Below are 14985 nucleotides of genomic sequence, written 5' to 3' on the forward strand. Positions count from 1 at the left end.
AATTTAAAAAAATACATACGACTTAAAGTGAAATGAGAATAATTTTTTTAAATCTTTTATTAAACACCAATATTTTACATAAATGCAAATAAGAACCTCTCTATAAATAAAACAATGTCATTAGATAGCTTAAATTAATAAAGATCTTAAAAATTTCATAAGCATTATGTTTAAAGTAAACAGAAAGGCACCAGCCTTTCGGAATCTGACCTATGAATTTGCTCACAAAAGTTCACCTGATCCTCTTCGAAAAATATAAACTTAAAATTTATAAAAAGAAATGCAAAGGATCCCATGATAATTATGAGTATATAGTATTATTCAATTTGGAAATTATTTTGAGTCACAGATTTATATGCTTAAGACAAACAAGGAATGTGATTCAATGCACCTGAGTGTTGAGAGCAAAGTAATACCTCTTACACACTGATGGATACTGTGGTCTTGAACTACCTCACATTTTGTTTTCCTTTCTTTGTCTTCTCTTCATTATTTTTCCTCTCCCATCTCTTTTGCCACATTTATATTAATCTGTGAGAGTAAAATACAATTTTGAAGAGATAAATGGTTTCATAGCAAATTATTGATATCATATTTAATCTACATCTCAGTTCTGCATATTTTAGGAAATTAGTATATGCTTTCTCGTCCCCTGTTTTAAGTATCAAGTTACAGTACTGTGCAGTTCATAATTCTTCTATGTCTTTTAATAAAACTATTGATTGGATAAAGAGTGTGCATCAAAAGTGATAATCTCTTTTCTTTGTGAAACTTAACCTTTGAATTACTTTGCTTTTGTTGGCTTAGCAGTTTCCCCAAAACAGAGCAGCTTAAAACAATACAAATTTATTATCTTAAAGAACTTGAACCAGACGGTAAACACAAGTATCGCAGGTCTAAAAGCAAGTCTAATAAAGCTATACTTATTACTGGAGGATTTGGGAATAAATCCACTTTCAGACTCACTTATGTAGTTGGAAAAATCAGTTACTTGCAACTGTATGACCTATGTTCCTGTTTCCGGGATGACTCTCAGTTTGCAACTGTCCTTTGGTCAAAGAGGCCTCTCTTCTGTTTTTGCATGTAGCCTCCATCCCTCCATCTCAGAGCCAGCAACAGAGCACTGGATCCTTTTGATCAACTCCTTCTCTCTTCTGCTTGTGGTCAGAGAATGTTATATGCTTTTAATAACCATGTGATTATTTTGAACCTGTTTAGACAGTCCAGGGTAATCTCTCTATTTCAAGACCTGAAAACTTGTCTTGATGCCTAGCCCCTTTTGCCATTTAATGAAATGTATTCAATGGTTCCAGAGTTTAGATCATGGACATCTTTGTGATGCTATTCTGCCAACAATACCCATGTTTTCTTTTTCTTTTTTTTTCTTTTTGTATTTCTCTGCAGTTGGAAATGGGGAGGTGTCAGACAGACTCCCGCATACGCCCAACCGGGACACAGCATGCCCACCAGGGGGTGTTGCTCTGCCACAATCAGAGCCATTCCAGCACCTGAGGCAGAGGCCACAGAGCCATCCTTAGCACCCGGGCAATCGCTGCTCCAATGGAGCCTTGGGTGTGGGAGGGGAAGAGAGAGACAGAGAGGAAGGGGAGGGGGATGGATGGAGAAGCAGATAGGCGCTTCTCCTGTGTGCCCTGGCCGGGAATCAAACCCGGGACTCCCGCACGCCAGGCCGATGCTCTACCACTGGGCCAACCAGCCAGGGCTTATACCCATGTTTTCTTTATTACTCATTTGATTATTTACATGACCAATGTCAAAATAATAAATAGTTCAAAATCTCTGTTTTAGAATATTTGAAACAAAGCCAAAATGATCCTTGAAATATTAGAAGGAAATTATTTACTTCTCTAATATTTCATTTCTTGGTAAATACAGTATCCCTAAAAATTTATCTACCTTGAAATAATAAAATTAATGTTTCACAGTAACTTCCTAAAATCACAGGAATGTATCCTTTTGATCATCATCTCTTCAATGTAATTTGCCAGGGATAGTACAGAGGAGAGTGGGAATAACCATGCTAAGGTATCCAAATTGTTCTCAAATAAGAATTAACTTTTTTATAAGATGGGCATGAAGCTGCCTGTGGATGTTAGGTCTCAATGAATTGTGAATTGACTTGTAGTTACCTAGCAAGATCATTTACATGCAGTTGATATATAAGTGTAGACTGTACCTTGGTTTGTATAATTTAAAGTTGGTAAACATACATTTGCAAGCATAAAAGATTAGTATAAATCTTTTAATTTTAGGAGTATGTTTAGTACATTTAATTTTAATAGCAATGTCTTATATTTACACGGTGCTTATAATTCAGTAAGTGTTTTCTTTTATATTAACAAAGATAATACAATGTTGTAAAGTTCTTCTGACAACATGCATAATTTCTCTTCACTGAAAGATTAACATATGGTCATGATCATAAACTGAAATTTTTTCAGTTTTTTGTTTTAGTTTCCAGATTTTTTTGTGTGTTTGTGAGAATGTGCTAGTAAAAATATCATTTAAATAGGAGATACAATACTGGAAAAGACTATTTATGTGATAAAGATGATACAAAATCCTTCCAAAGGCAAGAAAATGGAGTAAATGCATTCTTGAAACTCTCTCCCACCAGCTCTACTTTACAGATGTCTATGCAGAGGAGAGGGGAGACTATATTTTAGATAAGATGATGATTACTTAAAATTTTAGTTTCAACAATATTGGACAATTTATAAACAGTTTTATTATTTTAATTTGGGGTTATGTTAATTTTTGCTATACCAATATCCATTTAACCTCACCACAAAACCTTTACCTCGAAAAATAGTTTTAACTACAATAGTTAAAATAATTACAGTCAATTGCACACACAAGGATAAATATTTATCTTCACTAAATTTCACACTCCTGAATGAGTTATTATTTATTTAATCATAGTAGCTTAAGGTAGAATATCCATGAATTATAGCAATCAAAACTTAAAATTTGAATTATTCATGTTATTTGATCAACCTTGACCATGTAGGAAAAGTCAGATAAAATAAAATACCAAGAGCTCTGGTGAACATTCCTCTAACATAAAAGGTGATGCCTATTTTAAATCTAAATCTCTAAATAATTTGTCAATTGTATATCCAATTTTATTTTTAAAAATTAATCTCTTCTGCCAATTTTTTACATGATACATATTGCACAAATGAACTATGTTAATATTTCACTAAATTTTGAAAATTTTACATAATGATTATCTCCTATAATATATTTGTTTAGTAATTCTCAATATTTGAAATTCTGATTGATATTGAACATGCATGTTATATGTAAAGCCATTAACCAGGGCCACCATCACAGGTGCCTGGCCCATGCAGGTTCGCATTGGAATCAGACAGACTGTAATGAAACAACAGAGCCACAAACTGGTGGGCCATTATCTTTAATCCTAGCTTGTACCCGGCGATCAAGTAAAAACACACACTGGGCTCCAAAACCCACTCATTCAGTGCTCACAAGGCTACTGGCTTCTCCGAGTTTCCTAGAATCAATGGTGTCTACCTCACCAGCCTCATTCTCCTTTGTTCCCCATCTCCTTCTCTCTGCACAAACTCTGCACTAACTGGTCTCTCTTTCAGCATTCGCCATCTTGGCTGCCTCTCCTTGCATCCACATGGTCTTTATCTGTTCTCTCCTCTAATACTAATATCAGGAACCGAGAGAGAGCAAGCTCCTGATCTGCCCCACTTTATAGTGTAGAAACCACAACCTTTAATCCAATATACAAAGAAGAAATTCTCTGATACAAAGTCACTTATCTGAGGCATAATAGGATTCCTCATGAGAGTGCACCACCGCACATCATGCAATCAGTCAAGGGTGTGGGGAAAAGCTTAATCTTAAAACTAAACCTTAGGCTATAATGACCCTGCTGGCTTACAGCCTGTCCCCCACATCCAGTACAAACTATAAGTGAGCAAACATATACATCATATTTACAAACTTATTTGACCAACATTATAATTTACTAGATCTTGTCAATAACAATGAATCATGGTAGTTCAGAAAACACTGTATATAAAAAATACTCTATATAGTCTCGTTTATTTCAAGGACATTCCTTTTATACAAAATGTATGCTGTAAGGCCAGCAGCCATGGCCAGGGCCACCATCAAAGCAGCCAGTCTCATGCAGGTCCGCATTGGATTCGGACAGTCGGTAAAGAAACAACGGAGCCAAAAACTGATAGACCATTTTCTTTAATTCTAGCTTGCACCCGGCGGGCAAGTAAAAACACACACTGGGCTCCAAAACCCACTCACATTCAGTGCTCACAAAGCCACTGAATTATCCGAGTTTCCTAGAATCAAAGGTTTCTAGCTCACCAGCCTTATTCTCCTCAGTTCCCCATCTCCTTCCTTATCCCAGATACAAACACTACACAAACTGGCATCTCACTCAGCACTCCACCATCTTGGCTGCTTCTCCTGGCCACATGGCCTCTTTCTGCTCTCTGCTCTGCTCCCTCTGCTCTCTCATGCTAATCATCCCAGGAACCAAGAGAGCAAGCTCCCGTTCTGCCCCTATTTTATAGTGTAGCTTCACAACCTTTAATCCGATATACAAAATAGGGAAGTCTCTAATACAAAGTCACTTCTGTGAGGCCTGATTGGATTGTACCGCTCCACATCAAAAAGGGTGGAAAGGCTTAATCCCAAAACCAAGCCCCAGGCTACAAGGATTCTGCCTGCCTTTAGCCCACCCCCAACACACATTAATATCACCTGGGCAATGACCTCCTTGTGGGCAGCACCATTTTTAACAAAGTGAGCATAATATATTTTATCTGCCCAACATAGGCCCAGTAGTCACAGCCATCATGGCCATTCAGGTGCTGGGTCCCATTTGATTTGGAGAGATGATAAAGAAACTGTGGAGCCAAAAACTGGTGAGGCATTCTTTTAATCTAGACTTGCACCCGGTAGGCAAGTAAAAACACACAGGGCAACAAAACCCACTCATTCAGAGCTCACAAAGCTACTGACACTCCGGGTTTTCCTAGAATCAAAGGCCACCCACCACACCACCAGTCTCAGTCACCTCTGGTTCCCCATCAGCCAACATGACTTCTTACTCTGTAAAACTGGCTTCTCGCTCCTTCCCCTCCATTTTGGTTTCTTCCTTTTCTTCTCCTTCTTCCTTCTAAAATAACTACCTGGCCCACAAAGACCCCCTCTGTTGGGCAGATAAAATGTATTATGCTCACTTTGTTAAAGATTACGCTGCCCACGAGGAGGCCGTCGCCCAGGTGATATTAATGTGTGTTGGGGTGGGCTAAAGGCAGGCAGAATCCTTGTAGCCTGGGGCTTGGTTTTGGGATTAAGCCTTTCCTACCCTTTTTGATGTGGGGCGGTACAATCCAATCATGCCTCAGAGAAGTGACTTTGTATTAGAGACTTCCCTATTTTGTATATTGGATTAAAAGTTGTGAAGCTACACTATAAAATAGGGGTAGAACGGGAGCTTGCGCTCTTGGTTCCTGAGATTTTCAGCAGAGGAGAGAGTAGAGCCAGCAGCGGGAGGAGGCCACGTGGAGGAGGCCAGGAAAAGCAGCCAAGATGGCGGAGTGCTGAGTGAGATGCCAGTTTGTGCAGTTTGTATCTGGGATAAGGAAGGAGATGGGGAACTGAGAAGAATAAGGCTGGTGAGCTAGAAACCTTTGATTCTAGGAAACTCGGACAAGTCAGTAGCTTTGTGAGCACTGAATGTGAATGGGTTTTGGAGCCCAGTGTGTATTTTTACTTGCCCGCCAAGTGCAAGCTAGGATTAAAGACTATGGCCCATCAGCTTTTGGCTCCATTGTTTCTTTGTCGACTGTCCGAATCCAATGCGAACCTGCATGGGCCAGGAGGCTGCTGTGATGGTGGCTCTGGCCTTGGCTTCTGGCTTTACACCCTCCTCCAGCACATATTAGCCTAACAATGGCCCTTCCCAAGCAGAAAGGTAATTAGCAGTTTCACCCAGGCAGCACCATTTTTAACAATGTGAATAAACATAACATTCACATTTTAAAAACTAATTTGCCCAACACAGAGCAAATTAAATTGAAGGATCAGTTTAATTTTAAAGAAAATTCAATTTATTTTTGTGAACTAAATTCTTGAGTGGTATAAGTGAAATGACTGTCCAGTTTGCAACAAATACAATAAATTAAGAAAGGTGTCTTAGTCTTTAGAATTTTCTACCAAATAGCTTCTTTAATCATTATACACTAACCTAGTTTAGGATGAAAGGTAATGAAATCTAGCTGGAGATCTAATACACTTGACCAAAATAACTTTAATGTTTTCCTCAGCCTGAGGAAATTTTACACAAGCTGCTTCTAATGCTGACCCTTCTCTTAAAGAATTTACTTTAGAAAGCTTGTAATTGTCACTTGTTATTCTCCCACTTTGATATGCAAATGTTTGTAAGAAAAAAAGGAAGAAAGAAAGAAGCTTCTGTCAGTTTTACAACCTAGGACAGTATTTCTCCAGGACCTGGTAAACAGCCTTTTGAAATACAAATTTCAAGCGATGCAGCATCCTTATTTCCTATTTCACCGTTTTTGTGAGAGGACAGCAGCTTAACTTTTGGGAGGATCTTAATCCATTTTGTAAAACTAGTTCATATCATAAATACAGAAAAAAATTTACTTTTCTTTTGAATAAAGCCAATTAACAAGCACAAAAGGCCTGTGACCCTCACCATCTTTCCCAGTTCTTAAAATATTACACACCTTTTAACTTAGTGGGGAAACATTCAGACTGAGTTCTGGCCTTTCTCTCCTATTGCAATAGGCTTGAATAGTCTTTTCTTGTGTTAACTTTATCCAGTGCATTTTTTTTTACATAAGGTCTAAGACAAGCTTAACCATGAACATCAGAAAATCAGGAACAAAAGTTCTTTTTAAGTACAACATATAACATTAAAATGAAGTATAATAACCCGTTTTTGGCTCATCATGACAATTCAGGCATATGATTTACCTTTCAATATACTGAAATTGCACTAAAATAAAATATTAAGGTTCAGTGTAAAGCCAGAAGCCAAGGCCAGGGCCACTATCACAGCAGCCGCCTGGCCCATGCAGGTTCGCATTGGATTCGGACAGTTGGCAAAGAAACAACGGAGCCAAAAGCTGATGGGCCATAGTCTTTAATTCTAGCTTGCATTCGGCGGGCAAGTAAAAATACACACTGGGCTCCAAAACCCATTCACATTCAGTGCTCACAAAGCTACTGACTTATCCGAGTTTCCTAGAATCAAAGGTTTCTAGCTCACCAGACTTATTCTCCTCAGTTCCCCATCTCCTTCCTTATCCCAGATACAAACTCTACACAAACTGGCATCTCACTCAGCACTCCGCATCTTGGCTGCTTTTCCTGGCCTCCTCCACATGGCCTCCTCCCGCTGCTGGCTCTACTCTCTCCTCTGCTGAAAATCTCAGGAACCAAGAGGGCAAGCTCTCGTTTTGCCCCCATTTTATAGTGTAGAAATCCAAACCCTTAATCCAATATACATAATAGGGAGGTCTCTAATACAAAGACACTTCTGAGGCATGATTGGATTGTACTGCCCCACATCAAAAAGGGTGGGAAAGGCTTAATCCCAAAACCAAGCCCCAGGCTCCAACAATCCTGCCTGCCCCCAACACACATTAATATTACCTGGGCGACGGCCTCCTTGTGTCATCTTTAACAAAGTGAGCATAATACATTTTATCTGCCCAACATTCAGAAACAAAGAAACTACTAACAATGTAGAGAAAAGATAGTGCTTAGGTCAGAGGGGTGATGTTAGTAAATAATTTGTGAGAGAATTCATCATTCATGAAGAGTGTAGCTGGAAGAGGAATGTGAAAATCTCTAAAGCTGAAATTCCTAGAAAATACTTTGAGCATCTCTAGAGTATATGATAATATATGTGCCTAGTAAAACATTGCTGGGGTCTAGATTTCTATCAGAAATGCCTGCAGAGGACTGAGTGGAGAATCTGGGTTGGACATTTCAGGGAAGAACTCAAACTCAGGCAAATGAATCATTCTGCTCTATCATCCTTCTTTCAATTCCAAATAGAACAAAGGCTGTACATAGACATTGGACAAAAGTGAGATTCTTAACCTTGGCCAGATGGCTTAGCCATAGAGTGTTGGCCTGGTGTGTGGAAATCCTGGGTTCAATTCCTGATCAGGGCACATAGGAGAAGTGACCATCTACTTCTCCACCTCTTCCCATATCCCTTTCTCTTTTTCTCTCTATTGTCCCTTCCTGCACCCATGGCTCGAATGGTTTGAACAAGTTGGTACCGGGTACTGAGAATGGCTCCACGGCTTCACTTCAGATGCTAAAATAGCTCAGTTGCCAAGCAACAGAGCAGCGGCCCCAGATGTGCAGAGTATCCCCCAGTAGAGGACTTGCCAGGGTGGATCCCAAGTGGAGGCACATGTGGGAGTCTGTCTCTCTATCTCTGCACATCTCACTTAATAAAAAATAAAAATAAAAAAGGATGTTTTTTACTAATGTGGAAGACAAAAACAACCAATTCACCAAACAAACAATAACAACAATTCAAAGGGCTTAGTTCTATACTAAGATTCCTGGCAAAATCTGTCCCATTCAGATATTTGGAGAGTCCATAACTTGTAAGGGAAAACAGCCATATTTTACAGAATTCCTTCTCAAAATTTCTGCTACAAGGAAAAAATTAAATAAAATTTTCTTTCCATACAATAGCAAAGAAAATAGCAAAAATTCATTAACTCTTTTTTGGAGTGTGAATGGACAATTAAACAATACTAGATTTTTTAAAAAAGCCAACAACATAAAAACTAAATAATTATCTGCCTTAAAAAATTCTGTACAAAACTTATGGTCCACTGTGTTGGCCAGGTAGTTTAGTTAATTAGAGTGTCATCCTGACATGCCAAGTTTGCAGGTTCAATCTACTGTCCGCGCACACACAAGAATCAACCAATGACAGCATAAATGAGTGGAACAACAAAAGTTAATGTTTGCCTCTCTCTCTCAAAAAGTCCATAATTTAAAAAAAAATTATGGTCCAAATATTAAACAAAACAATTGATTAACATAAAAGAAAAAAATTATTATTTATATTTTCTTGTTTTGTTTTACTTTGTGTCTTTGCTGCCTCTCATGGAAAGTTGTACTAGCTGGTATTAACTTTTTGGTGACAAACTTTGTGGGTGATTTACCTTTGTTGAGTCCTTGAAGCACAGAGTGGTTTATTAAAATTCTTAAGTACTGGGGGTAAATTCACATTTTCTTCATATATATATATATATATATATATATATATATATATATAGCCTGACCAGGTGGTTGTGTAGTGGATAGAAAGTCAGGACTGGGATGCAGAGGACCCAGGTTCGAAACTCAGAGGTCTCTGGCTTGAGCACAGGCTTATCTGCTTTCAGAACAGGTCACCAGCTTGAACTCAAGGTTGCTAGCTTGAGCAAGGGGTCACTCGGTCTGTTGTAGCTAACTGGTCAAGGCACAAATGAGAAAGCAGTCAGTGAACAACTAAGGTGCCACAATGAATAATTAATGCTTCTCATCTCTGCCTTTCTGTCTGTCTGTCCTTATCTGTCCCTCTCTCTGTCTCTTTCTTTCTTTGTCACACACACACACACACACACACACACACACACAAACACACCACCCAAATAAGAACAATTAAAGGCTTTTTATTCAGAATTACTATAACAATGGAGTCAGCTGCCATCACTTGAATTTGGTAGACACTCAAAGGCAAGTGGTAGAATGGCAAGGCCTTATAATAGAAGAAAGAGGCTACAGGAGTGGCCCGATTGGACTCTTGAATGGGGAAGCGGGAGGTTGGCTAGATAGGTGCGGGCCATTTTATGCTACTGGTTTGGTATAGATTTTTGGATTTCTTTCATTGGTCCTGAGTTGTAAAGGGAGTAATAAAATAAGAGAAGCTGCTAAGTATTGACCAAATCCTACCTGTTTAGGATAATTGCTGCAAAGGTTGCGGTTTAGCTTTCTGGGCTGATTGCTACAGAGTTCGTGAATGAGAGTTCTAACGGTATATTTGTCTTGGCCATTGTCCTGTAGAATACTTACTCAAGTAAATATTTTAGATTCCCCATGAGCATCAGTCTTGTAGCTTGAACACCACTGCTCTCTCCCCACACACACATGAAATAAGGGCATTAAAACTCCAGTACACAAGATGGCTGCCTGATGTGGTACTGCTTTGGGAAAAAGAAGAAGACAAGGAAGATGAAGAGGATGACAAAGACAGACACAAAAACACAGTCTTACCTCCTCCTTCTATTCCTCCTCCTCTTTCTCTGCCTCTTTCTTCTCCTCTTTTATTCTTTGATATCTTATTTTCATAATATTTTAAGCTCAGTTATGTATTATATTTTTTTCTTTTCCAAACTGCCTTCTATGAGTTTGCAGTAGATAAACTTTGCATATTAGTTTTTCACTTGCCATTTTAACCAAAAATGTTCATTAGATTTATAAAAATAAAAATTTAAAAATGAGAACATTTAGAGAAAGGATTAAAAAGAGGCATAGACTGACACTGATGTTTAATTTTTAAAAATGGAAAATTTAGCATAGGATCTAGTATGTCTCTGAAGAACAACATTAAGCTATAATACCTGAGTGTCATTTACAAAAGTGCTACTTATAATACTAGTCCTATGAGGGCAATATGACATATAACTTGCCATTATAGACACTACATACTCAATTTTCTGTAATTATTCACCATTATGGAGATCTTTATGCTCCAAAGTGCTCAGTTCTTAGATGTTTCCTTCTATGTAATTATGACCCTCTCTTTTCATTTAATATTTCATACTGCCTTTTCAAAAATTATGTATTTATTATACTTGCCCACACAAAAATACATTCTTCTTATTCAGTATTATTCCACTTTTTTTTCTTTTTCAAAACTTAACTTGCAAGAACAAATGCAAAACTAAATATAAGAGGCTTAGTTCTGCTCTTATTGTCTTAGGTAAAAATAATAAAAAGATTTCCCTTTCTCTTAGAATATTTACTTTAGAAAACATGTAATGTTAAGTGTTTTCTCTTTTTGCAATGTATGAACATCTTGTTAAGAGCTAAATAATCCTCCTGCTAGAGATGTCTTTTTGAAGAACCCAGGAACCATCTCTGAAATGTACTCATCAAGGAATTTAGAGCCCCTGCCTTGCATATTCTGTGGAAGACTACAAACCTAACTTAGTGGGCCCCTCCCTTCAAGGTATAAAACCACTTCTTGTCATAAAGTTATGAGAAGGTTATTTTCCCTTGGGATACAGATAATTAATGAACTCAGATAGTCAACCCAATTACCAGGTGAATCTGGGAAGAATATATGTGACAAATGGTGCTGTGAATCCTCTTACTTGACAAGTAGTTGTTAATTATTTGAGAATGTGTTTAACGGGTTGTGTCTGCATAGCTATATAAAAGGGTGATATTTCTTTCTAATTTTCTAGTCTCTTAGTGGATTGCCAGTAATATGCATTACATTCTCCTTTAAAGCTTATTCAGTAATAGGATTATTTCAATTTTTTTTTCAATCTTTGCAGAGAGATTTTTGGGGTTGGCAGACAATTTTTGTTATTTCCCCAGTAACCTTCTCTGGATTTGTTTAAGGTTCTATTTACTGGACAAGAGTTTCTGGGTACACAAAAAATTCAGAAAAAGTTGCAACTCAGTACAAATAGCAAAATCCTTCTTTGTGGGCATATGTGTATAGATTGAAAAACCATTAGTTCAGAAGAAAAATTGGGAGACCTCTTCTGCTTCTGCCATGAGTTTATCAGATCATGGCTTGAGTGAGTTACAGAATTTCAATCCATGCCCATAATCAGTGGTTCAGGATTATACACATAAATAGTGAAAACAATTAGAACCTTCCTCATCATGTTTGTTACCACTATTGGAAATGTTGCTAGTTTCATGCACTTTAAAATCCATGAAACTGACAAGCACCATTTGCCACCGAAGAGCATAAAAGAATGAAGTTAAGCAGAGGCCAACAACAGAGAAAGCAGAAGTATCAAGAAAGACTTAGAGTTCTGATGACATCCTTCGAATATTTCAGTCTAACTTGATAGACTGATAGACCCAGAATGATTTAACTGTATTGGTAATACATTATCTTCTTATGAGGAAAAAAATGCTGTTAATTAATTTTATAACTAAAATTAATATTAAATGTAATAGAAAAGAATACATTGTGAGCAGTATAAACTTTGGGTACTCTATTTGCCTTTGCTTACAGAACTTATCTTTGTGATACAAAAAGACCCTGAACTCAAAAAACAGAACACCGAAACACTTAATTAGTGAGATAAGGATTAGTCCAGAAACTCAGAATACTGCAGGTCCCTCACACCTCAAAAAAAGATAAAATAGTAATGAAAAGAAAAGAAATATGAAGACATTGTATTAAATTACCTTGAAGAAATGCTTATTATAACGCTAAACTTAAAAAAAAAATTAGCTTGCTTTATTAATCTATCAACCTTTTAAGAATCAATTACATTTATTATAATTTTATAGTAACATATTTATTTTTAAATGCATATGTATAAGCAATGAAAATCCCAAATGTGCTGCTTCAGTAGAAATATCAAAGGGCATCTTGTCTGGTGCCCAGGATAAACAAATCTTCTTTTAATAATAAAGCTTTGTCTCTGAGGTCTAAGTCAGTCTCCCACAATTAAACAGTGGATATTAAATTGTAATTGAGAATGTTACCTTTAAGTTAAAAATATTTAAGCCATGTGTCTTTCCTTCTCTTTCTAAATATATAAGTCATATTTTTAAACCCTGTTTTCTTCAGTTTATTATTTAAACAGATTGCATAGCACTTAGTTTTTTGGGGTTATTTTACATTTATAAAACCAGTTGAGACACAGTTCTCATCGTATTAAATTTACTCTTTAAAAAACAAAAAGTGGGCCCTGGCCAGTTGGCTCAGTGGTAGAGCGTCGGCCTGGCGTGCAGAAGTCCCAGATTCGATTCCCGACCAGGGCACACAGGAGAAGTGCCCATCTGCTTCTCTACCCCTCCCCCTCTCCTTCCTCTCTCTCTCTCTCTTCCCCTCCCGCAGCCAAGGCTCCATTGGAGAAAAGATGGCCCAGGAGCTGAGGATGGCTCTGTGGCCTCTGCCTCAAGCGCTAGAGTGGCTCTGGTCTCAACAGAGCGAGCCCCGGATGGGCAGAGCATCGCCCCCTGGTGGGCGTGCCGGGTGGATCCCGGTCGGGCGCATGCGGGAGTCTGTCTGACTGCCTCCCCATTTCCAGCTTCAGAAAAATGCAAAAAAAAAAAAAAAAAAACCCCCAAAAAACAACAAAAAGTGTAGATACAAGATAGAGGCAGAGTTGTTGGAAAGTACATTCACTTTCTTCTAGGACCAAACTGAAGCAACAACTCAATTATAAAACAATCTTCCTGAATAACCAACTGATGACTAGCTGAAGAGAAATCTTATAACCAAGAATTCATAAAAGAAATCACATTGAGACTGGTAGAAAAGGCACAGATGTTAAAAAGACTGGCCCTGCACCCATGGGTGGCAGCTGAGGTTTCTGAGTAATATCTCAGCTGAGGGGAGTTACCTAAAGAAGCATGGTATCTAACTCCCAAGTTGGGCTTCCCAGCCCAGAGCATCAGAGCTGGAAAGAAGCACCTACATAATATCTGGCTATGAAAAGCAACAGGAATTTTGTCTACCAGGGAGAAACAGGAGTCTACTAGAGACACAAGTGCCCTCTTTAACAGGCAATGCACAAAATTTTGTTCATAGCCACTCACCCTGGATTCCAACGGGGGTGGGGGTGTGGGTGGAGCAGACCAGATTTGCATGAAGAGAATCTGGTGTTCGTGGCTCTGGGGAGAGAGCTGAAAAGATAGCTGCCAATATTTTTGTGCTGAGCTATTCTCTAATACTGCAACGACATCTTTCTTAGGTGGAACACTGCCCTCAGTTTGGCATCAGCACAGGGGAAAGCAATAGCCCCACCCTCTGGAGTCCTTCCCATTCTACCTGTGAAGCTTACATGACTCTGAGAAATCAGTTGCCTTAATCTATGTGTAGAAGTCTGGACAAACTCGAGAATGTCAGTGACTGAGTTGTGCAGCTCTAAGGTGGAAGCCAGTACCACCAATTTCTTGTGAACCTGAATGGTACCTCTCCTTCATGGGACTCTTGCTAGTCCCACTCTCCAGGCTCTTGTAGCCCTAACCACCTGAGTTGTAGAAGTTGGGACAAAACACAAGGCAGACTGAATTCTGTGATTCAGGGGTAAGTGCTACACACCCAACCTTTCCAGAAGCCTGACAGGCATATCCACCTCATGAGAGATCCACTAGCCACATCTTCTTGACTCCCTTTGGCTCTTCCCTGCTGAGCCCCCATCTTCTCCAGACAGAATCTGGGAAAGACTAAATTTAGTAGAAAGGGGGTCATTTTTTCCTCACATATCCAGCCAAAGCAGAGTCCCATGTTTCACCCAGCCAATTCTTGGGCTCTTTGTGCCAGATATTCTCTGCAAGCCTCACCCTGATGATACCCTGAGATTTCCATCCCAAAACAAAGGAATGAATGCACCAAATGGATAGCAGTTGATTTGGTATTCCCCGGGACATTTGCTGATTGGCCTCAGACCCAACATTGCACTAAGTTTGAACCTGTATCAATCTGATGAACAACATATACCCTTACCCAGTGACTCACTCTGAACTTACATGATGCAACTCAAGTTCCTCAGAGGATCTTGCAATGGCTGAGACTGACAGGCTGGCAGCAAGTGGAAGCAGAGAGAATAAGATCTCAGAGTGCTTTGAGACATTTGCTGATCTGCGCCTGGGGCTGGTATTGGAAAAAGTCAGCCTTGGTTTGAAGCTTGGTCCTTGCTGTGTGCATCCAGG

The sequence above is a fragment of the Saccopteryx leptura genome, chromosome 4, assembly GCF_036850995.1.
Source record: "Saccopteryx leptura isolate mSacLep1 chromosome 4, mSacLep1_pri_phased_curated, whole genome shotgun sequence".
Taxonomy (NCBI): domain Eukaryota; kingdom Metazoa; phylum Chordata; class Mammalia; order Chiroptera; family Emballonuridae; genus Saccopteryx; species Saccopteryx leptura.